Source organism: Rattus norvegicus, chromosome 17 (genome assembly GCF_036323735.1).
Source record: "Rattus norvegicus strain BN/NHsdMcwi chromosome 17, GRCr8, whole genome shotgun sequence".
In the NCBI taxonomy this organism is placed as follows: Eukaryota; Metazoa; Chordata; class Mammalia; order Rodentia; family Muridae; genus Rattus; species Rattus norvegicus.
In genome coordinates, this window is record NC_086035.1 from 16152507 (window position 1) to 16177915 (window position 25409).

General features: G+C 51.5%; 1 long non-coding RNA gene across 2 annotated transcripts; it reads left to right on the forward strand.

Annotated features, from left to right (window-relative positions):
• The first annotated feature begins 423 nt into the window (after nucleotides 1-423).
• On the forward strand, nucleotides 424-21997 carry LOC102552096 (uncharacterized). 2 transcript variants are annotated; one of them, XR_005495715.2, is made up of 5 exons: nucleotides 424-512; nucleotides 848-1056; nucleotides 9106-9261; nucleotides 20896-21041; nucleotides 21542-21997. It is a non-coding gene; the product is annotated as an uncharacterized LOC102552096 (long non-coding RNA). The 2 variants fall into 2 exon arrangements; XR_005495716.2 differs by lacking the exons at nucleotides 20896-21041; nucleotides 21542-21997 and adding exons at nucleotides 10849-10937; nucleotides 11459-11864.
• Nucleotides 21998-25409: the final 3412 nt, after the last annotated feature.

Genomic DNA, 25409 nt, shown 5'->3' on the forward strand with positions numbered 1-25409 from the left:
AGAGCCTTCCTACATTAATCCGGGGACGTAAGTTGGTGCTCCCACTGTGGCAAACAGTTAGAAACGCTTCAAAACCTAGATCGTAGGATTAACTATATCCTGGAAAATCCCAAGGAACTAAGGGAGGACTCAGGGTGATGCTTACATGTTAATATTCATTGGGGAGTTAAATAGTCGAAAGGTGAGAGAGACCAGCTCCGCTATCGACGAACAGAAGAGTGGACAGACTCACCGTGATACAGATGTACAGTGGCAAACTGTTCAGTCTTAAAAGTAATGGGTGGTCATGCTAGTACATGGGTGAACATCAAAAATGGCACACTTAACGGTGCCGCCCACTCAGGGCTCCGGTCTACTTAATGGTGCCGCCCACTCAGGGTTCCGGCCTACGTACCTATGTGGGTACTTACGTACGTACGTAATAGTGCTGCCCACTCAGGGTGGGTCTTCTCACGTCAGTTAACGCGACGTAGAAAATCGATTCCAGACGTGCCCAGGAACTTGTCTCCTAGGTGAGTTCAGATCCTGTCATACTGGCAATCAATACTGAGCATCTCAGCATTTCTTTAAGGAGGGATACTGAGGGCTAGAGGGCTCAGTGGTTAAGGTTGCTCGCCGCCGACAAGCCTGACGACCTGAGTTTGATCCCTGAGACCCACGTGGAGAGAAGTGAATCCTATTAGTTAACGACCTGATCTTCACATGCATACCATAGCATGTATACCTAAGTGGGCGCGCGCGCACACACACACACACACACACACACACACACACACACACACACACACACACTTATTAAAAAGAGAGAGAAACTAAAATCCTATTTCCCCTGCTCTTGCTCACACAGTGAGAAGCAGGCTGTCTAAACTCTTGTAGGCCAGCCCTTCGATCTGCTAATGGTCTGGACTTCTAGCCAGCAGATACTGAGACATACACGACAACTATTTAAGCCACCTAGCCACTAAAGCTTTAGAGCTGCCTGGATCAAGTCAGAGGCCTAAGGAGTTCTTGTTCAACGTAGCACAGGACTGGCCAGTGGGATCTGACCTTTATTTTGTAAGTAAAAATGTTATTGCTACCCAGCCGTTCCCCCTTCTACATCACCTATAGATATTTTCACGCTACAAAAGAAATTAAACAGCACTGTGATTCGGAGGTAGAACGCTCACCTGCCAATGGCTTCCATCTCCAACACTGGGAGAAAAAAAAAAAACCCTCACAATCCAGAAGTTCAACAAAATGACCTGCAAGATCCAATGTGCATTATCTGATCCTTTCCATATTTACTTGCTGACCTCCAAATCAACTGCAGAAGGAGAGAATCTGAAAGCACAGAGGCAGCTACAGTAAGCAAGGAGGCTGCATGGGCTCAGATCGTTTCAGAGGCACCAGGCTGGGGGGAGCGGGGGAGGGGGCGGGGGAGGGGTGAAATTTGGTTAAGACCCTCCAGGCCCCGACTCTGACAATGTGGTTCTGGGTGGGCCAGACCCCCACTAGCCTCAGCACCGCACGTGCAAAATGGTCCTAATTGCTGCCCCAGGGAAGGGGGGCTTCAAGCATCCAGAGAGACTATCCATGGTAGACTCCGCCCTCCTCCGGCAGGGCTGGGAGCTCTGAACAGTCTTGCTGGAGAGGACGGGTCCCTCCCCACCTTCCTCCCTGTTCTGCTGCTAGGACAAATTCCTGCAGCCTTGCATCTGAGGACAGATCTGCTTCCCTATCTGTGTTCTGCTAATAAAGAAAAAACACACTTGGCGAGGTTAGACAAACAACCGGGCAGTGATTGACAGCCGAGCCCACTCTGAGCGCTCCCGCCAACACAGAGCTCCTGAGAAAATTCTGCGCAGTCTAGGCTCTCCCCAGCATGGAGGCCTGTTTGCTTTCTATTAGCCTCACATTGTGCCCTTTAGTCACACCACCGCCACATTCCCCCAGGACTAGGTCTTGGAATCTGCTCTAGATGGGCTGCTGGTTAGGCTTTCTCTGTTGCTTCTGTGGGGCATCTTGGCTGGTCTCTGAGTACCTGATGTCCCACCTGTCCCACTCAGAGTGATTCTGCCCAGGATCACTGAGGGATCACTGGGACTCCCAGCCCCATTGCTTCTCCATCTCATCCTCATACCTGAACCATTCCAACAGCAGACCTGAGTTGAGCTGGCCCTGGCTCTGACTAGCTGCTCTCCTGTAGCTGCCAGGAGACCTGGTACCAGAGATCTATGTGGGTCTAAGAGACAATGAAATGGCACGGCATTCTGCACAGAGGTTGCAATATCTACTTCTCTTGAAAATCTCATCTGCCCTGAGTTGGAAACCCCGTCTGCTACATAGACAGACAGTTCTTCTGGGGCCATGGGAAAGGCCCAGGAGCAGAATGCTATACAGGGACCAACAGGATCTCTCAATCCTTCTACGCCTCACAATGCAGATGCAGAGCATCCTTTGCTCAGCCCAGCGAGAGGGACTGTCTCCCCAGGGTTGGGCGGGGTCCTTTTACCTCATGCTGACACCCGTCAGGGGACAGTGATCAGTGCGTGGACACTTTTTGCAAGCCATTGCTTACAGTCAACGTTGAAGGAAGATTAGGAAGAGCCGATAAAATCCTATCCCCTGAAGTGCAGAGATGTCCCATGTAGTCTGTTTTACTCAAGCTAAGTGGCGAGCCTCTCTGTGAACCATTTCTAAGTGCAACAGAGAAACTGAGGCTCAGTGTAAGGAGGCCAGATGCCCCCAAACCTCTTGAGATGGGTTGAGATTCCCACCCAGGCCAGCTGAGCCAGCCCTGTCCTGTCCTCCCACACCACTAGGATAATCATTAATTTAATAACCTGCTATCTATTGAGTCCCTTTCCTGGACCCACTGCAGCAAACTGCTGCTGTTTTAGAACAAGTTTCAGCTGGCTCCGGCCTCACTTTTCCTTTCTGTGTGGGGTCTGTCACCAGTCTGGTGAAGACCTGAGGAGGTGCCAATGGCTGCTACTAATGGCAGTGGGTAGTCTGTGCCCATCTAACTAGAGAGGCACTAGGCCCAGGGTCATGTGCAGCCTGTCTCCTCCAAAGGGGTCCTTCCACCTCCCCTCACGTGAAGGGAAATTACCCATTAATGAGAGAGAATTGCAATGCAGTGTCTGGCCCTCAGCCCAAGGTCCTTGGGCAAGCCGGGAGGGAGCCGTGGTTCTGGATGGGGAATTGGAAACAAATGCAGGAGGTACACACACACACACACACACACACACACACACACACACACTATTATTATTATTATTGTGGACTCTCTGCTCTCCCCACTCCATTCCCTACCACTGTCCCAAATTTGGACTTTTACGGAAACGGATTTCATGCCTGGGCTTCCCGTGAACTCTCTTAATTTAATTGTGGGGCCATTATCGGCACGGGTATAATGGGCTGTTTCCGCAGCCTTGGGGAGGCTGGGGAGGGGGTGGGTGCATCTCCCTTTTGCAGGTGGGGGGGGCCACAGGAGAGGGGAGTTAGAACAGGCTGGACTCGTGCCTGCTGGGTTAGGGATATGAGAACCCAGGGCCCAGGGAGGCAAGAGGGTGAAGCTCAACACAGTGGCATAGTGTGCAGACTCCAGGCCCAGCGAAGATAGTGGGCAAAAGATCTATAGGCAGGCAATTTGAGCTGGCATTCACATTCTAAGAGGCTATAGTGGGGGGACTTAGCACTTGAGCCTCTGAATGCAATACACTACCTGCCCCAAAGCCAAGATTCTAGCCAGCAAGCCCCTTCCTGAGCTCCTTCCTTTTGGGAGCTTTTTCTATCCCTGACTCCCTGCCAGAGCTCTTCCACCACCTTCTCCAGGAACCCTGCCTGCCTGGTGCCCACTCAGAGACCCCACTCCTACTTTCAAGGCATCTGTGACACAGTGGCCATGGTCCTACCTCAGGAACTCTGCCCAAGCACCGGCACAAGGTAGAATCCGGGGGGAGAAAAGACTAGAGGAAGAACCCCTTCTTTCCCTGGGTCAGAGCAGAGTCTGCAGAGATCATTGCTGGAGCCCACCAGCACCTTCTTGTCTTAAGTCCAGGGTACGCCCTTCTTAGAAGGCTAGCGTCCTCATATGAGAGCAGCTTGTGATGGGCTTTACCTCAGTAAAACAAAGTTGGGCTTCCCTGCATGACTGAGGAGGGGCCGGAAGTCCAGGGTGGAGCCTTACAGAATCAGTTCCTCTGCCCTCCATGCCCAGACCCTGGCCTTTAATCTCAGCGCTTGGGAGGCGGAGGCAGAGGCAGAGGCAGAGGCAGGTGGGTCTCTGGTCCTGGCGGTTTGAGGAAGAATGGTCCCCACAGACTCATAGATTTGAATGGTTGGTCATTACAGAGTAGCAGTGCTTGAGAGAGATCAGGAGGCCTTCTCAGAGATAGTGTGTCACTGGGGCACCGGAGCCAGTCCTAGTGTCTTCCTGCTGCCTGCTCATCCAGATATAGAATCCAAAGCTCCTTCTCCAGCACCGTGTCTGCCTGCATGCCACCATGCTTCCCGCCATGATGATAATGGACTAAACTGCTGAACTGTAAGCCAGCCCCACATAAATGGGTTTTTTTTGTTTTTGTTTTTTGTTTTTTAAATAAGAGTTGCTGTGGACATGCTGGGAGGTGGTGGCACACTCCTTTAATCCCAGCACTCAGGAGGCAGAGGCAGGTGGATCTCAGAGTTTGAGGCCAGCCTGGTATACAGAGCAAGTTTCAGGACAGCCAGGGGTACACAGAGAAACCCTGTCTCAAAAAGGAAAGAAGGAAGGAAGGAGGAAGGAGGGAGGGAGGAAGGAAGAAAAGTGGCCCTCATTAAAAGAAGGGAAGGAGAGAAGAGAGAGAGAGAGACAGAAACAGACAGACAGAGACAGAGAGACAGACAGACAGAGACAGAGAGAGGAGAGAGACAGAGAGAGAAAGAAGAGAGAGAGAAGAGGAGAGGGGAGAAAGACAGAGATGGGATACAGAGAGAGGAGAGAGATAGAGAGAAGAGAAGGAGAGAGACAAAGAGGAGAGAAGACAGAGAGGGAGAGAGAGGAGACAGAAAGAAGAGAGAGAGAAGAGACAGAGAGAGAAGAGACAGGAGAAAGAGAGAAGAGACAGGAGAGAGAGAGAGAGAGAGAGAGAGAGAGAGAGAGAGAGAGAGAGAGAACAAACACTTCTTGGTGCCTTCAAAGCTTGGGACCCTTAGCCACCTCTTTAAAGACCTCCAAAAGAGGGCACAGCCTCAGGGACTGATGCTTAGAACTTCTAAGAATCTAAGAACCTGGGTCAAGGGTGCACAGAGATGGGTGATCAAGAAAGACAAGTCTCGGGTAGAAAGCAGAGACAAAAGGCAAAAATGTAAAAATTATCTCAAGAAGCATGTGGCCACAGCTGCCCGCTCAGAGACAGACTTTCTGTATGGTCAGGGCCTAGGACAAGCCAGAATCTTCCCCTCTCTAGCAGGCCAGCCTCTGACAGGGCCACTGTCTCCTTGTTCCCCTATCCACACACATACACACACACACACACACACACACACACACACACACACACACACACACACACACACACACAAATAAAATAAAATAAAATAAAATAAAATAAAATAAAATAAAATAAAATAAAAAGGTAGACCCACCAAGGCCACTGGGGCCACTCAGAGGGCTTCTCCTGGGGAACAGAACCAGGAGCCAAAGCAAGCAGCAGACTCCTTAAAGGAGTCTTGACCAGAAGTTCGAAGAGGGCCACCCAAGGCTTCCCCACCTGGAACGCCCTGAAAGTAGGGCATGGGGAACTGGGCTGAGGTCTCATTTTCAGAGCCCTGTGCTGGCCTATCATAGATGACCTTCTAAATGACAAGGACATCCCCCCAGGTCGTGTGTCTGCATTTCTATTGTCTAGGATCCTGAGAGTGAAGAGTTTGTATTTGAAGGCCCCGATTTCCTAGGCCACAGACCCGAGCTGACACTGGGAGAACTGGACAGTAGAGAGCACCAGTGGCCAGTCTTCCCCAGACCCCTGGGGAGGGTGAGCATGGCAGACCAGCCTCCCCTATCAGATCCTAGGGCTGTCCCAGCCCCACTCCCAAGGGAAGGCAGCCAAGGCAGGCAAGACTTCAAATACTTTGGGGTTATTTTATTTTATTTTATTTTACATAAGTGGAAGCAAAAATTGGTTTCTCGTGTGGTCTGGAGCGTTCCAGGCAGTAAGAGTACTTCCAGCTCTCTCTTCTTGAGGTGGGGGTGGGACAAGATGGAGGACAAGAATGAGCCTGGAGATCTTTTCCTCTTACAAGACACAGGAGCAATGTGCCCTTAGCCTTCATGAAGCCCTTCTAGGCCACCGGCTCGCTGTACGACCTGGGTAGACCACTCGTCCTCTTTAGTTTCATGCTCACTGGAGTATAAAATGGTCTAAAGGGGGCTGGAGAGATGGCTCAGCAGTAAAGAGCACTGGCTGCTCTCTTAGAGGATCAGGGTTCGATTCCCAGCATGCACGTGGTGGCTCGGCGAATCCAGAGCTTTCTTTTGGGACACTGGGGCGTCCACAAGATACACAGATATAAATCTGGGCAAAACACTCATATACGTGAAAAATGAGTTAAAAAACAAAACAAAACAAAAGTCTTAAAAAAAATAGTCTAAAAGCTCCTTTGTCCGAGTGACACTTTCTGGGGGTTGTGGATATCTCCAGAGGCCAGAAAGCCACTTGTGTCACCTGAGAGACCTTCCACTAAGACAGGGCTCCCTCTTCCCTGGTTCCTGAGGCAGTCCCTTCCTTTGATAAAACTCAGTTTACCCTGGGCAGGGGACATGCAGAGACCTAGGGCACACCCAGGTCTGTCACTCATCCCAACAAGCCTCTATCACGGCCATAGCCTCCGCTCCCCTCATCCCTTCCAACCCTATCACCGTCCCTCAGTTTGCCACAGATGCTCTCCAGGGAGTCTGAAGAACGTGCTCTCTAGGAAAACTCGCCATTTTCTACTTCTCTCTCTGCTCCCCAGTTCTCCCTTTCTCCTCCATTCTCCGCTCTAGCTGCCTAAGGGAAGTACCCAGGCTCCAGGCCCAAACATCCCAGAATATTCAAGTCTACTGTGACTCTTCACTGCCCTCAGGACAGCGCCACCCAGGGCCCCTGAGGTCCTGCCTCTGCTTATTCCTGAAGACTCCTCTGCTGCTCTCCTGACTCCTGGAACGCCTCTAAGTGTCTGGAAGATGGATGGGTTTTCTCTCTCCACCTTTTTGCCTACCTTAACTCTGAGCACCCCTCCCCAACATCCTGATCTCCGACCTGTTGCTCCTAACCCCTAAAGCCTTCCGTTCCTAAGGCTTTCCCTCACAGGTATGCTAGTTGATACGTATGTCAGCCAGCTCCTGGCATTGACTGTAATAAGCTAGCCCACCCCTCGGTGGCCGAAATCCCCCAACTCACCTGCAAAATATCCATCTACAAGGTTTGCACTCAAGAACTGTGCAATATTTTGCAAAAAAAAAAAAAAAAAAAAGTCTCAATCTTTTAAGTAAGTGTACAGCTTTGTGTTGTGTTGTATCCACAGCTGTTCCGGGTTGCATGGGATCCCAACTTCATAGTCTGGGTTGGGTGACGGCTAAAATATCTTGGGACTTAGCTCTGAAGCGCCCATGTGGTGATGTCCTCAGAGACAGTGTCCCACTCCAGGACTGGCAGCTTCTCCTTCCGCCACAGACTCAAGTTCAATGCCTGACTCGTGAAGGTCATTAGCTGCTGACGCACTACAGGGGCCCCTCCACAACTTGGAAGCCACACCCACCTGAGGGCTTTGACTCTAGTGTTCCAGACTCCAGAGGGGATCAAGGGACCAAGGGTCCTGAATCCTAGAAAAGCAGCTGATCCCAACATGCAAAGTAGGAGGAAAAACACGTTCTGCCTAACTCCTGGTACCCCCTGGTACCTCCTGGAAGAGATCTCCAGGTCACTGGAGACATCAGACACGAGTCCCAGTGATGGCTACAGTTCCCTCGTCTGCAAAGCAAAGAGCCATCCTACCTGTCTAGAGGGCTTCCAAAAGACACAAGGGGCAGCAGGATTGGGTGGAAGATATCCACTCCCCCCCACAGAGTTCTTGGGATCAGACCCCCACCTGGCAGCTTCCAGCAGCTGGGCTTTGGCAGTGGAAACAAGATGAGGGTAACAAGAGTCTAGAGGACTCAAGGGCCAAGGGCCACTCCATGATGGCAGATTCCAGCTACCACTGCATCTCAGGTCTTTCATGCTTGGGGCAGCTTTGTCAAGAATCCACCCAGGTATTGGCAGGCCTGTCACTCAGGCCTAATCCCCACCCATTTTCCACCTCCCCCCATGATTCCACTCCCACTCCCTCCCCATGGTGTTGTCAGGGGGAGAGAATGTGAAGGGTAGGGCAGACAAGATGCCCTGCACTGAGACCTGTGCGCCTCTCTCCTCCCCACCCCTACCCTATCTATGATCGGGGCTCTTCTGGAAACATTCACAGGCTTGCTGTCCTAGTTAGGGTTTTGCTGCTGTGACCAGACACCATGACTAAGGCAAGTCTTATAAATGACATTTAATTGGGGGCTGGCTTACAGGTTCAGAGGTTGAGTCCATTATCATCAAGGCAGGAGCATAGCAGCATCCAGGCAGGCATGGTGCAGGAGGAGCTGAGAGTTCTACATCTTCACTGGAAGGAAACCAGGAACAGACTGGGCACCCTCAGGCAGCTAGGAGAAGGGTCTCCAAGCCCACCCCACAGTGACACATTTCCTCCAACAAGGTCACACCTTCTAATAGTGCCACTCCCTTGACCAAGTATATGCAAACCATCACGCTTGCTTGAGGGACACTCTCTGCCTGGTTGATGACAGAGACAGTTCCGGTAAAACATTCAGACACCCACAAATAAGCCGTGTGATGTTTGTGTTGAGTGACTTGAGTGCAGAACCTGGTGGCCAGGAACCATCTGAGACTCATGGTCCTTCTTGGATTCCAGAGTTGGAATCAGGAAATACAGGGCTCACACTCTTATTGGTCAGAACAGAAGCCAGGCCTCTCCATAGACTGCCAAGCTCAGCTCCCATCACTGTCCATGGAGTCCTATTTATACCCTCCAAACATCACGTGTCCTCTACAGGCCTTGCCTCAGCACCTGCGTCTGCCTCAGCTGACATCACTCTGCCAACAGCCTGAGTCCTTAGAAGTGTCGAGAAGCTGCAGCACACCGCCAGAAGTTTTAACTGGTCTGTCTCTCTCTGTTGGAGTCCCAACAAATGCAGCTCAACTACACCAGGTAAGGCGGACCGATAATGTTTGGAGTTAGTAAAGAATCCTTCATCGTGTGTCCTTTCATGTGCTTGCCTTAGCAGAACATCCACTCTCTTGTGTCTGCTTCAGCGAATCGTTCCTTTATGTGTTTGCCCCAGCAGAACACCATCCAACAGGCTTCCCAAAGAACCCTTAAGTTTCCATTTCAGTCTTGGGCATGGCCACATCCACCCAATGGTACTCTGAAAGGTGTCCTTTGCTGTCAGAGGACGAAGGAGCCCTGGGACCACACCAGAGAACCTCCACCTCTAGCCCCTCACTTGGAGACTCCTGAGGTGACAGGTCTGTGCAGGAGAAGATGGGGAGAACAGTCCTCTCCCCATCTTGATCCTTGGCCATCCCTTTAGTCGCAGAGAGTGAAGCTTCTCTCCTGTGGAGACCTCAGCTCACAGCATTCTCCAGCCAGGGCTGTGCCTCTGGTACTCACATCTTGGAGTAGTAGACGGGAGGAGAAGTAGGATCCTCCCCTGCTTTGGCTGCTCCCTCAGTCCTCTCCCCTGCTCTCCTGACTGCTCCCCATTTGCTGTCACTGCTGGACCCCACTGCCCTGCCCCCAGTCTGAGCAGCCTGGAGGACAGATCCTGTCCAGTGTCTTGTGATGCTCACCAATCTGAGTTTGAGCAGAGCTGGTAGAGCCCTCCAGGGACCAAGCAACATTCCTCACCTCACCTTTGCTCAGAAAAACATGGCTTCAGGCGTGTGACTGACTCTGTCACTGAGTATCAGGTACTGATCCAGTCTGGGCTTTCCTGCGCCTCCCTAAGGGGAAGCCATGGCTCAGAGAAGGGAAGTGGTTATCCCCAGTTGAGCCGTTGTCCCCAAGAAAACACAAACGGAGCGCTCAGAAAGAATGTTAATTGCAGCAGTGTTTTTGTTGCAAAGCCCCGAGCCCACCTAAATGCGCCTGTGTCCATCAATAGAGAGGTAACCGAACGCATGAGGGAGCTCACGGCGGCTTGGGGATAGAGGGTGGATGCCTGTTTGGGCAGGTAAGAGCCTGGAAAACGCAGTGTGATGAAGACAGCTACAACTCAGAGAGGCCCGGGACAGGAGCCCGGTGAAGCCTTCAAAACCCCAGTAAATCCTGCACCAAGCAAACAATCGAAGGAAGACGTACTTGAGGTAACCGGGCAAGCTTGCATGCCTCTGGGCATTAGACGCTCATTTTGCTGGGCTGGGCTGAGAGAGTATGGCTGCTGAAGACAAGCAGTCTGATCTTAGGGTCGATTGGATGTAGCCCAAGACCCTGGCTGACCTAGAGCTGTATTTTAGCATGTCTGCTAGACATGGGCACTCTCAGAATCCCAACCACGTGTTCACAAAAAGGCATCCTCGGTTTCTGTCCAAAATGATCTCTTCCTTTAGAGATGGCTGTTTGGTTCTGATGAGGGCTTGGGCTCTCCTCTCCCCTAACCAGACATAGACGGCTGAAGTATCTTCCCAAGTATCCGTCTCCCCAGCCCGTGTCAATGGGCAGCACACAGGAGCAGACCCAACGGTTATGACCCAGGTCCAAGGTCAGGCTGCTCAAAACCTGCTTCTCACTCCCCAGCAGACCAAGCCTCTAGCTAGTCCCTCACAGACTGCCTGTCTACACGTGGCTACCCATGGTACCCTAGCCGTGCTACTGAGGAGGAAGAGGTAGGTACTCAGTGCTCACTCAGACCAAACACGCAATAAGCCCTCAGTCAGCTGTCCCAGTGATGGCTCCCAGCATCAGGGTCAGCATCTCTACCTCAGAAACCCAGCTTGGGCCAGTCGCTTTATTTCCACAGTCAAAGGTCAGCCTCTCCTCTGCCCCTCATTCAGTTCGCCTTTCCTGGGTACCAGTGGAATTCCCTTCTTGCCTTGTCACCGTTCACAGAGATGCCTAGGGGGAGCCCAACCAATAGCATCAGCTGTGGTAGACAGAGTGGCCTTGGCCCAGAGAAGCCCCTCTTCCTACAACGGGAATCCGGGCTGGAGAAGATCCTGTTGGGCACCTGCCAGCCTTGGGCTAGATGCCTTCCCTGCCTGTAACTCAATGTCACCAATTCCCACAGCAACAATAATAGATGTGGTGTCCCATGTGCCACCTCAGTGGATCGGGTGTGTTAGCTCGCTAGGTCAAGGCCATGCAATGGTGGCCTGCAGCAATCTAGTTTTCTGTATGCACAAAGCAGGGCATAGCATCTACGGTGAGGCTGGCTTCAGCTATGTGAGTCTAGACTCCAGAGAATGAGCTAGCCAAAGTCACAGCAGAGACGGCCTGACGATCTGGGAGCTGCTGAGCTGATCCTGCTTCCTATGCCACCTGGTACTCTGGCCACTCATTCGGAATAAGGAGTCCAGTGCCCCCTGCTTTAACCGGAAGAGTCAAGTGAAGCCACAGCACGGCCCCCGGCGCCAGAGATGCCGCCTGCCGGAGGCCCTGGGCAGCCACAGGATCTGCAGTCGTGCAAATGATTAATGTCAGCTTCGCGGAGGGCTAGGGTCCACAGGAAATTGGAGTGGATGAATTTAAGAGAGAAACCCCTTGTTTAAACAGAACTACTTTAGAAAATAAATACTGCTGTGCTTGGTGGTAAATACAGATATTTGGGAGGGATGGAGGTGGAAATACGAATTTAATAAAGCTGGCGGCACGTGGCCCTATTCCAGGGGAGCTCTAAGTGGCTGTCTCAACAGCTTAAGGCAGAGGTGGGCATCCCAGTGACTGGCACCACTCCCCCACTTACTGTTCCTTGTGTCTTACTGTACTTGTGTCTACCGACCCTCAAAGGGAGCCAACAAAGTCCTGCCAGCACCCCCACTTTGTCTGAAAGTTCTGTGTACCCCACAGTCAGCAAACTGCCGTATGACATGATCATATTAGGGACAGAGATTTTGTTCACGCTGTCCCTCTTGCTAGGACGCCCCCACAACTTCCACCTGTCTTGTCCTCCAACCTTCTACAACCAAGGGCCCCTCTCTCCTGGAACGCCTCCTGGCATAGCTGTGTCCCTGCTGCCCTCAGTCATATACCAGCTGCACTGGGCTATAAACCCACAACCTCTCACACATCTCCTGGGACCAGAAGACCTCAACCCCATTGGTTTGAAAATATAGCAGAGCTCCAGGAGCTTCAATAAACATCCCTGGGCCACGTAGAAAACAAGTGTCAGAAAGAGAGCAGGCAAGGGTTGGAGACATGACCATTTCAAAGGGGCAGGGCCAAAGTGTGGCAATGTGGAGTAATCCAGGGATGCTCTGTGGAGGCTGACTCCTTCCTGTATGTGCCTTTCTCTCCCTGGGTGCTTTCTATTTTCCTTTGTGTCCTAATGTAAGGATGTGTACATCTGGTGTGACCACATATATTCCATCTATGAGGGATGGGTGGGCTTGGCCAAGCTCCTTGTATCTCCCAGTCTTCAAAGTGGGAACCATTTACGGCTTCCCAGAATGATCAAGATGGCTGATACCACTTCATAGAGACAGAGCCCCAGCATCTACAACAGAGGGATTAGGGGTCCCAGAGAGGAAGTCACACCATGGCCTCCCATCTGGGAAAGTCCAGGTCGTGGCTTGCTCTGCTCCCAAGTTCAATGCATGCTTCCTTCTCCCCAGATCTCTAGAGAAGGTGTTGGCACTACTTTTCAGGTGGAGAAATCAAGGCATAGAAAGGGAAGGAAGTAGCCTAGGGGGCCTAACAGCGTGTGTCAGCCTGAGGCTGTCTACAGGCAGTCCCTGGAGGCAGAACTCCCAAGTACCTCATCCATATGCCCTCCTCTTACAGCTGAGCACAGAGAGGACTCTGATGACAGTCTAGCCCAGTGAGCAGAGCCCAGCATCCTTTTCCCTCGTAAGACTGATAACAGCCCCTAGGGGTTTGGGGGCTGACCCAGCAGATGGACAGGTGCCAGGGGGCACATCCCTCCAGAGCCGAGCGGAAGACACCTGGCGTGGGAAGGCGCCCACTCAGGGAGACAGATCTCAGGAGCGGGTCCCCTGCTATGTCAACACATGTTGGATGGGAGGTGATTTACACGGGCCTCCTAATCCCCCGCCAGGTACCCTGACTCATGCAGCCTGGCACCCCCCGCCCCCCACAGGTGGACAGACACTCACGACGGCGGCCACGGCGGCGGCTCAGAGCCGCTGTTGGTTTTTCATAAGCCTGCCTTGAAATTTGTCAAACCGCATATTGTTCCAGCCCACACCCGTCAGAAGAACCAGCCGCCAGATGGGCCACCTCCTCCCCCAACTTGCTCCAGGCAGAGAAGTTACACATAGGCTTTGTGTCAAACCTTTAAGAGGGAGAAATAAAAAGAGAAGACAGGGTAGAAATTCTTTAAGGGGAGGGGAGGGGGCGTGAACCAGAGTCTGAACAGGGCAGGTCTACGGCTGTGCACAGCCCCGAGCCTGCTGATGCCCGGGCTTCACGCGAAAACTCCAGCCAGCGGTAAATAAAACTTCCCGCCTGTCAGACCGTTCATTACCGAGGTGCACATAATTTATGTACTTAAGAGCTGCCTCGGCCAAGCTATCACACGGCGAGCATGCTTCATAGGTGTTAGTGTTTATACGGACAGTAAATAAATGTCAAACACACACAAAATCCACTCTCTGGAGGGTGGTGACGTGGTCCCATCCATCACCGGAGCTAGAGGCTCCAGCCCCGGACTGCCAAGGCCCCTAGGCTGCTCGGCAGTGTGGCAGCTGGGCTGGTGGGGGGTGGAAAAGGCTTTATGTCAGAAGGGAGAAACCTTAGAAGGGAGGAAGGTTCCCACCTGTGCCAAGGTACAGAGGCATCCTGCTGGGACAACGATCCAGTGCCCAGCCCCCTAATACAGCCAGTCTTCTAAGCCTGGTTGAGTAGACTCCACGACTCCCCTGGCCTTGGAGATTGGTTGGAAGGGCCTTATGCATCCAAGCCCAGCCAAGCCAGCTGAGGCTGAGTCTGGAGCCACCTCAGAGGCTGAAGCTAATAATAGCAGTGCCTGTCAGCGCCCAGCCAGACTAGAGAGTTTCCATCCCTTAGCTCACTGTTCCTCACGAAGCCCACCAGGTAGGTCCTGTTTTTGAAGGCTTCAAACTAGTTTAATGGGATTTTCAAATTCAGAAAGAATGCTTTGCATGTCTTACCACGTGAGATGCACAAGGGGTAGGCGTGGGCCTCCACTCTGCTGGCCCATCCCAGAGAGAGCTTGGTCGGTCTCCTGTGGGAGCCACGCACGCCTGGACTTAGCCACCCAAAACTGTAGGAGCTGTCCTAGCCTCCTCAGGAAATGTCACAAGTGTCCTGCCAACCAGGTCCCCTCACTCCCCTCCAAGTCAGCAGCCATTCAGATATTCATGTGAGAAGCCAAAGGGCTGCTATAGGGTATGTCCCACCCCCACACCCCCTACACACCTCAGTGCAAAGCTTTATTTGGCAATAGGGCTGGCGATCAGGGTATTACTTAAGATGAAGCGATGGTGAGATTGGCTGGGACCTAATCCAATATGGCTGTGCCCTTACAAAAAGAAAAAAATCAGATAGGGATTCATGCACAGAGGAAAAAGCATGGCAGAGGGAGCCTACTGCTCGCTCCTGAAGCCAGGAGAAGGCAGCCAGAAGCTGGAGAGGCCCAAGCAGGTTCACAGGAACAAGCCTGCCAAACACCTTGATCTCATGAAGGAAGAGACACAGAATGTCTGCAGTCTCAGCTCTCCAGGCCACCGGGCTTTGGTCCCACAGTCCCAGAAAGGTTACAGGGACACTGAGGGCTTGCAGCAGCACACTTCCAGGCACACATGAGGGAGTAGACTGAGGGAAAGTTTTGGGATTGGCCAGATATAGGTCTCGCCTCCCTGCGGGTGAGTATCCATCAGTCACATGGCCTCTCTGGGCTCCACATCCACAGAATGGAACAACAGGGAGGGTACTGCAGCTATGATAAACACGGCCCCAGGCTCCCAGGGGCCTCTGGGGCTGTCAGTGAAGGCCACTCTCCAGACAGAGCTTAAAGGCAGAGCCATATTGAAATCCATCACCAGAAATGACCTACTGTCATGGTAAGCCTCGCCTTATCCCTCACAGCTAGGTAACCCAAAGGCTTCTGGGATAGAGTGACAGCAAGGTAGACATTACACAACCATCATGGTCTCAGCCCGGCCTCTTTGCTGTACAGCTGAGAAAGATACCCTGGTGTGTGAATGAGCTCAGGGACACCAGGGAGGCTGAAGCCTGGAAAAGTCTGATCTGAAGTCCCTGGCTTTAGTGCCTCTTACAGCCTGTGCTGCTCTCCCTGTCTGCCCACCACAAGAACAATGCGGTAGCAGCCTGCAGGGCTCCTGTGGCCAGCAGCCCTCTGGGGAGTCTGGTATCCATGCTGGACCGCTGGCTATTGACTTGTTTGTCTGCTGGGACTGCAGACGTGCTGCCTGACCATTGATTGAAACATGTCAGTAACACCCAAGCACTCGATAGGCAGTAATGCAGAAGCGGGGAATTAGCTAGAACGCTCATGGCTCCGCCGTTTGCTGAGTTTGGGCTGGCAGAAACTGTTGGGGCAGGGCAGTTTGTCTGTCCCATCAAAGGTATAAGAAGAAGCTATCGTACAAACACACACCTTTAAGGTCGAGTGCCCCAAGAAGTGCGCATCCCACGTGTGACTGTTAATCTTGATTGCCCATTTGCCAGGATCTAGAATCATCTAGAAGATAAGTCTGCCACACACTGGCCTACCCCACTGTCCAATCCACCACGGCCCCACTAAGCCAGAGATAAGCCCACATCACCCCCACTGTGGGTCATATCCGCTTCTGGCCACACCCAGCACTCACCCCTCCTCATTCCACTCCCAGTGGCCAGAACGTTCCTGGCTTCCGTTCCCCATAGGCCCCTCTCTACCTCCCACTTTGCAAGTCTGTGACTTTGTGACTTCCTGTCACCTCAGAGAGGTTTGGTTAACTCCTCTGCAAAGTATGTTAATGGCATGTGCTCAAGGATTAGCCTTCCACATCTCCTTACAGAACACCTACCTCTGTCCCATAAACCAGAGGTACAGAGGTACACAAAGGGGGTTGTTCCCAGGCACGTCCCTAAAACAGAACCCTGGGGACCAGCACGTTACAGTTGGGCCAGTGTTCCACAGTTAGCAGGAATTCCTGCCCACTTTCTCACTGGTCCTCATGTCATGCCTCTGGAAGTTTCCATCTGGGGAGACTGGCCACACCACCTCAATCACTTACCCCACGTCTTTATCCATGGGTTGAGCCAGCCAGCCTCATCCTGACATGGGCTCTGAAGAATGGGTCACTTGGCACCATGGTGGGCTGCGGGACCTGGTGACTTTAGCCATCCCCATCTAAACTCCATGTCAGCCCCAGTGCGAGCCATGGGAAGAGGTCTCGCTCCTCCCTCTGACTATGGAGCTGACTCAAGTCTTCCCCTGGTACCCACAGAGGCTGTGTTGTGCCAGGGAAGAGACCTCCTTGGAATGAAGCTAGAGCTGAGCTCTCCTGAAACTGTCTGGAGGTATTGGTGGTTGGGACAACTTGAGATATGCTACTAGAATCTAGTAAATGAAGACAGGGGAGCTTGCTCAGCACCTAAATGGCACACAACGTCTACCTAGAAAGCAATTCCCACCATGACAGCGACACCTGGAGGCTGAGACCTGTGTCCAAGCCCGAGGTGCTGAGGGATTGCTGAACAAAGTGACGGGCAAGGCTCCTCAGGGCCTGAAGCAACCTCCCCTCCATCCCCAATACTTCTCTTTTTCCTAAATCCTGCTGTCAGAAGACAGCCAGGAAACAGAGCTACGCTTGTGCTGAGAGAGCAGCAACCTTGAAAAATCCCTTTCCTAGCAACTATGTCCCTTCAGCCTACACCAAAGTTTCAACCCAACAGGATGCTGACTTGATTGATTGATGATGAGGATGATGATGATGGTGGTGATGGTGATGGTGGTGATGGTGATGATAGTGATGGTGGTGATGGCAATGAAGATGGTGGTGGTGGTGATGGTAATGGTGATGATGATGGTGATGATGGTGGTGGTGGTGGTGATGGTGATGATGATGGTGGTAGTGCTGGTGGTGGTGATGGTGGTAATGATGGTGGTGATGGTGATGATGGTGGTGGTGGTGGTGATGATGGTGGTGGCAGTAGTGATGATGATGTAACAATACTTTGACGCAATCCTTTGTTTCTTTTATCATTTTTAAATGTTTATTATTGTAGATCTTTTTATTAAAACATTTTCCATTAAAAAAAAAACTTTTAAATAGCTGGGTGGTGATGGCACACACCTTTAATCCCAGCACTCAGGAGGCAGAGACAGGCAGAGCTCTGAGTTCCAGGTTAGCCAGGGATACACAGAGAATCCCTGTCTTGAAAAACCAAAACAAGGGGTTGGGGATTTAGCTCAGTGCTAGAGCGCTTGCCTAGGAAGCGCAAGGCCCTGGGTTCGGTCCCCAGCTCCGAAAAAAAAAAAACAAACAAAAAAAAAAAAAGAAAAAAAAAAGAAAAACCAAAACAACAACAAAAACAAAAACAAAAAAACCCACTGAAATTTGTGTTTGTTGTTGTTGTTGTTGATGATGATGATGATGATGATGGGTGTGTGTGTGTGTGTGTGTGCTCGAGCGCGTGTGTGTACATGCATGTGGGTGCCCTTGGAGGCCAGAGGCGGCATTGGATCCCCTGGAACTGGAGCAATAAATGATTGTGAGCCACCAAACATGGCTTCTGGAAACTGCACTCAGGTCTTCTGGAGCAGCAAGAGATGCTCTTAAATCGCTGAGCCTCCCTGCAGACCCTTCTCTTCCTTTATTTAGTGGTGTCTTCTATTCATCCTCTGATCGTTTCACGTATGTAAAGAATGCACCTGGATCATATGGCCCCCTAACTCCCCCCTCCCAGCTCTTCTCAGGAACCCCAAACTCTTCCCCTCTCTTCCTTCTAGGGACCCCCAACACATCTCCTTCCCTCCTTCATGTTCTGCTACTTTTTGTTAATAGCACACTGGGTCTAATTAGTGACGCCTCACAGGATGCTGACCGCTCTTGTTAGCTCGATCTTATGCAGGTCCACGGGCACTGTGGTCATATCGCGTCCTGAAGACGGTGTTTCACAGCATTCCTTCCCACCCTCAGGTTCTTACAGTCTTTCAGCTTCTCTTCCATGGTGTTTGCTGAGGCTTGGGCTAGCATGTGGTAGAGCTGTCACATTTAGGGCTGAGCACTCAACTGTCACCTATCCTCAACACTTTGACAATCCGTGAGCGAGTCTCTGCCTAAGTGCTGCACACGGAAGAGAGAGGCTTCTCTGGACAAAGTTGGAAACAGCACCAATCTATGGTTGTAAGCAGAAATAATCTAAACAATAGTAGTAGATTCTCCCTAGAGCCTGAGGCCGCTCAAGACATGGACTTTTAACCACGTTTACAGTAGCAGGTTTGAACAACCTCTGTAGGTTTCAAACCAACCCCTCAAATGTTGGTAACCCCTATAACCTGCATGCCGTTATTGCGCTCGTGATTATGTCTTGCCGGGCAGGTAGGACATTGTCTCTTGACATGACTGAGACAGTGTGGCCAAAGGTAGAGAGAAGAAAGCATGTTCTGAGGGCCGTGAGTGAGGCAGGGTGATGGGATAATGAAGGCCAGAGAATGGCAGTCTCGGGGGACCAAGAGGCAGAGCCCTGCTGAGGACCAGAGCAGGGCTCTCACACTCTTAGTTGAAGGGAGTAGGTATTAGTAGATGACAGGTAGCTTGGGCCTGCCACAGAAGTGGGTAAAGAGGGGGGAATGGCTCAAAGGAAAAGGGGTCCCAGTCCATTGGGCTGACCTGGTTCCTTCAGCTCAGCCATCAATTTCCCCTCTTCCTTTCCTTTTCCAGACCTCTTGCTCCATGCCCCTCTGCCTCAGGGTATCTTCCTCTTTCCCCTCTCCTTTCTACTACCTCACATCAATCCTAAAGGTGACACACAAAGCCCTTGCCTGTAGGACAAGTTTCTATGGCATCCATGGTCAAGTAAAAACCTTGGAAGCCATGGTGGGCACTTAGGGCCTGGGTAAGCTAAGTACAACACCCCCTACATCTCAGCCCCTGTGTCTCTCTGAGCCCTAGTTTACCCCTTTGTCTGCAATAATGGAAAAAGCCACCCCACTTTGAGAACCCTGTAGTGACACCAGAGACCTGGGTCCCAGGGTTCCAACAGATCCCTTCAAGCCGGAAAAAAGTTTGTATTAAGCTGGTCTTCATCCTTGCAGGCTGCAGCTCAGTGGTCGAATGCATCTGTGTTTGCATGCACATTTGCACATTCTGACAGGACAGATAATGCCTTAGCTCTTGTGTAATGTGTAAGCAAAAGCCTCAGACCTGTGCACTTGAACCTGCGTCATTGACCTTTCTCCACCATATTCCGATATTCACACTAAGGCTCAGTAGACTACTGCCTCCAAACCAAATCCAATTTGCGGTCTGCTTTTACTCAGCCTAGAGCTAAGCATGGCTTTATTGTTTGCAAATGGCTAGGGAAGAAGGAAGAAAAAGAGGAGGAGGCCTGAAGAGGAAGAATAAAATGGGGAGAGAAATCAATCAGGGCATAGTGATGCATGTGGCCAGCTGGACCTAGAGCATAACCCTTTACAGTGAAGTTTGCAAACCTTTCGTTTGGACGTTCACAAACAACATAATGGCCTTGATTTGTGGTGGCCAAAACCTTCTACGGCCTCCATAGCCCACTGCAAACCACAAACACGAGGCTGCAGAGAGTGGGTTTAGAAAGGGAGGCCCTTGTGAGTGGCTGCTGAGTCTCTATCCACAGCCTTGGAGCAGGGGCCCAGCAACCCGGTTCCCATCAAGTCTAAGACTTGTTACATTGTATCTTTAATCACTTTCCCCTCTCCTGATGACTATGCCCGCTGAACTTGTGCATCCTTGCTGTGGGGCAGCCAGCTGGGAGAAAACAGCTGATTCCCAGGGGCCTCTGTCAACAAAGAGGGTCACTGGGGAAAGGGGCCCAAGGTGTTTACCACCCGCCTTACCAGAGGAAGGTCTATTGGTGCGAACAGTGTCAGCTTATTCTGAATGCGATGCCTTCCTCTGAAAGAGGCTGTAGAGAGCAATCAGTTTGTCCCTTGTGTTTAAGAAGCAGAGATGAGGCTGCCCTGTATCAGGAGACCTGTCAGGGGGCAGGGGGGAGGTGGTCTTGGTGCAGACCTTGGCTCACAAACTACCACATCTTAAGAAGATGTTATCCAGGGGTGTGTCCTTCAGGGCTCCGGTGCTGTTATCTGCACCTATCACAGACATGGTAGTGTTTCATCTAGAACCTGAGTTCAACTCCCAGCTCCTTTTCTGGGAGCAACTGACTATGGTTACCTATTAGTGTCCCCTTCCGTGGACATTCCCCTCCAGGTGCAGCCTGGGCATGTGTCACCTCTGAGACTGTTGCAGCCATGAGCACAGAACGCTAGTCATAACTTATCCTCATCAACCCTAAATGTGTCTGGTGGCCCGGGAGAGCCTAGAGTGGTGAGGTCACATTCCTCTCAGGCTTAGGGCCATGGAAGGAAGCCCACCAGCAGATCATTAGTTCCCTTTCCTGAAGCTTCCTAAGACCCCCCCCCCTCTTCTTTCTCTTCAGTTTCTAGAGCCAAGAAGTTCCTGCCCAGGTTTAAACCAGTTCTAGTTGGTTTCGTCACTGGCAACCAACAAAGTCTGACTAAGTCCTCAAGTATACTCTCCTATCCACGGATTGAGCAGCCCCGTGTTCACCAAGACAGCCGTCAGGTCAGCTATGCCATGTCGGAACCCATGACAGTTTTACCAAGATGAGAGGCCAGGTCTGGGGAGCTAGGAAGTCAAGGACAACCAGCAGGGGCTGAACTAGATGGAGAAGGGCTGGAAGAGCAGGAAGAGCAGGGAAGAAGAAAGACTGTAGACACAACTGGAGGGTGTCATCCTGCGTTCTGCTGGTGGCACAGTCCAGCCCAGGCCATGCCGGGGACCTGGAGAGGGAGCACAGAGAGGAAAGGCTCTAAGAGGTGATTCCTGAGCTGGTGGGGTGTCATCTAATGGGACCCACTTGTCACAGACACCCCCACAGACCTTTCTTAGCCAGGTCTCAGGCTCACCTGGGTAAACAATGCTAGAACGGCAGAGCAACGCAGGAACTCAGCAGAAAGCCAGGCTCTGGGCTCGTCCACCACTTCTTGGACCTAGAGCCTGTTCCTGGAGGGAGGAGAATTTTCTTTCTTTCTTTTTCTTTTTTCTTTTTTTTTTTTAAGCAGAAGGACCAGCAATTTGGCAGTAGGTAAAGGCATTTGTCCCCAAATGTGATGACCTGAGGTTTGAAGTTGATTTCGTGTCCACGCAGTGGAAGGAGAGAACCAGCTCTTGTGAGTTGTCCTCTGATCTCCACATATACTGTGGCCTGTGTGTGCTTCACCCCAATGTACAACAACAACAACAACAACAACACCAACACCAACACCCGAGAAGGAGCAAACACCAGAAACAGTGCCCGGGAAGCAGCTTGCACACCGCCCAGCTCAGCCCTCTTCACTGAGTTTCTCGTCCAGCTCCATCGTGGACAGATATTCAATACTTCCTTTAGGAGAACACATACATTTGTTTGACTTGCAATATTGAATTTGGAGGCCGTTCAGCAATTTCAAATTTCAGGAGTGGGGCAGTGGGGAGACACCGTAAATTAAAAAATTCTTTCCTCTTCGGTTTCTACCCAAGATTGTATATTTTTTGATGGCAAAATTAGGGATTAACTATAAACATGTGTTTGTTCGATATACTGACAAGGTTGTGAGAACAATGGCCGAAGCCAGGGGGATGGGGGAGGGTCTGCAGGCTGCAAATCTTCTGCGGGGGTGTGGGGGGACACTCTGTCTCCTACAGGCTCCTACAAGGGTGGAGAAAGAGAAGAACTGGGCTCAGAAGGGATGGGGTTTGGGAGGGCAAGATCCGGAGGAGAGCGAGGAGGAGCAAGGGGACCCCTCCCAACAGCAGCTCAAATCTCAGAGCACTGAAAATCCTTACTCCACCTGAGCACCATTCTGCCCTGTGTGCAACCAGCTGGCCCTGTTCTTTCTCCTCAGTGCCTCTTCTCTAATGCTGCATTTCTTCTACCGCTCCCCACAGGGCCACGCTGAACATCTCTCATATGCCAACACTGTACTGGGCTCAGGAGACTGCCACGGCAGGATAGGAGGTGGCTGCTCCCATGCCTGTCCTTCTCCATGCAAAGGAACAGCCAGTAGGCCACTTGGGTCATGAAGAGCAGGTTCATGACAGTATTTACAGATGAGTGGCACCTCAGAGGCAGACAGAGCACTGTACCTGTGGTTGTCCCAAGTGGATAGAGACTGGGTTCAGGGAAAAGTCTGGAGAGAAGTTTGAAGGAGAAAAGGAGTTGACCAAGTGAGGGAGGCTCAGAGCGTCTTCCAGGCGAAGGGAGAGGCCTGTGCAAAGGTCCTGGGGTACAAGAATATAAAGATATGGGGTTAAAACTAAGGCCAGTGAGTAAACAGATATGAAGAGTGTGGCCCAGCCAGGGAAGACAATAAGATCTTCTGGGAAATTCTACCAGCAGAAATCTGTGGGGAAAAGAAGAGCACTGGGTGACTCTCTAGGAGGGCGGGGCAGGGAGGTGACAAAGATGAAGGCAGAAATAACGGATGTTGCTTCGCTGATCAGATTACAGTGGAACCTGGTGGCAATGTGACATGAGCTGAGGATGGAGCTGAAGTGGAAGGCAGGTGAGTTTGGGGGGTCAGGAAGGAAACTGAGTATCAGTGTGCAAAACCAGGTACAGCCTGTGCCAGGAGTCCCGGAGGTGGAGCAAAGCAGCCCTGGGAGCACTGACTGAAGGGCCAGCACCAGAGGAGGAGCACTGAGGGGAGGAGGAGCACAGAGGGGAGGAGGAGCACAGAGGGGAGGAGGAGCACAGAGGGGAGGAGGAGCACAGAGGGGAGGAACACTGAGGGGAGGAGGAACACAGAGGGGAGGAGGAGCACTGAGGGGAGGAGGAGCACAGAGGGGAGGAGGAGCACAGAGGGGAGGAGGAGCACAGAGGGGAGGAGGAGCACTGAGGGGAGGAGGAGCACTGAGGGGAGGAGCACTGAGGGGAGGAGGAACACTGAGGAGAGGAGGAGCACAGAGAGGAGGAGAAGCACTGAGGGGAGGAGGAGCACTGAGGGGAGGAGGAGCACTGAGGGGAGGAGGAGCACTGAGGGGAGAAGGAGCACAGAAGGGAGAAACAGATGGCCTAGCCAATCAGTGAGGATAGTGGAGACCTTGTCTCAAAAGATAAGGTAGAAAGTTGTAGTGGAAGATACCTGGTACACACACACATGTATGCACACATACATATGCACACATGCTCACACTCATACACACACAGAGTTACACACACACACACACACAAATACACACTCACATGCATACACATGAACACACATTCTACACAGGGAGGGAAAAAACATGAAGAAAGATTCCAAAAGGAGAAAGGGCATTGGGCAGATGGAGGAGACACCCCTAGCCATCTGAATGAGGTATCCAGTGTGTTTGCTGACTTCCTTGAGGCTGGACATGGTGGTAGCAGACACTTATAATCTTCAGGAAAATGAGGCAGGAGGATTATAACAAGTTGGTTGCTGGGTTGGGCTACATAAAGAGTTCTAGGCCAGCCTCAGTCACAGAGTAAGACCCTGTGTGAAAAACATAAAGAAACACATCAAATAATCCTTGAAATAACTGCACATTTTCCTTACTGGTCTCACCTCACCTAAGGGGGAGCACGTCCTCCCCAAGGCCCCCAAGAAGGGCTACAGGGCAGTGACAGGCCTCAGGAGATTCAAACTGGGCTAGCAGGAGCCAAGCCCAAGCCTCTTGGGCTTCCTGGCAACATGGTGACCCATGTGGAGACCCAGCCCTCCTACCAGACATCCTGTGGCTGAGTTGCTAATGAAGATTCTGTCTGTAGAACACTTGCTTATTGCTAATGTCTCATGGGCTACGGCTGCTTCCATGGCCAAACCCAAGGTCAGGGTGGGAGGTATGGCGCATGGCAACAGCCTGGGGAATGCCTACCCACAGTACACCACAGGGAGGACGGGACAGGCACCATGTGGGCTGCAAGGTTGCTTCAGAATATGTATTGAAGTTGCTTATGTGTCAAGAACGGAAAGTGTCACTAGAGAGGGTGAGGGTGAAGAAAGCCTGAACAGAGGCTGTGGAAAACCCAGAGAAATTTACTGAGCACTTCCTACATCCTATGCTCCATTCAAGAGCCCATCATACAGATAGCACCGGGGATCCCAGGGCTGAGGTCCCAGGCAAGAACTCTTCCTCTTGTGCCTAACCTCAAAGTCATTGTCCCTTAGCACAGCATCTGACCCTTTTCAAGCACGGGTATAGTGAACTGTGTTGTCTCTGTCCCATCAGACACTCATTCTCATGCTGAATGAGGTCCTGCCATGGTCATTTCTCTCCTCACTGTGACAAAAAATACTTGAAGAAAACAACTTCAGCAAGGAAGGACTTGTTTTGACCCACAGTGCCACGGTACAGCTCACCATGGCAACAGTTGCTAAGGCCACTGGTTACGCCCTATCTGCAAATCCCTGTATCCACAAGCTATGAAAGGGAGAGCACTGGGAGGCTTGTTCAGCTCACTTCCTTCCCTTATAAAGCCTGGGATCCCAACCCACAGATGGGTGCTGCCAGCGTTCTGGGTGGATTTTCTTATCTCCATTAAACTGATGTAGGTAACCTCTCATAGGTGTGCCAAGAGACTAACCTAATTCAGAAGATCCATCACAGGCAGGCCCAGGGGCTCATCTCCTTGGTGATTCTATCCTATAAAGTTGAAAATCAATATTAGTCTTCACGAGCCCTGGATGCCCAGGACTTTAAAATTCATCTTTATTCAGAAATATTGGAACTAAGATGAGAGCACACTGGTGTAGTCAAGGCCGGAATATACATGATTGAATCCCCAGAGAAAGGAGAAATTTATACACGGAGACCTGTGTAACTTTAATTTTTTCAAAACCTAATTTTAAGGTTCTTAAGGTTCTTAAGTGCTTTAACCTCTCCTACATGTAGCCCACCACCCACCAGAGGTAGTAGAAAAGAAAGGAC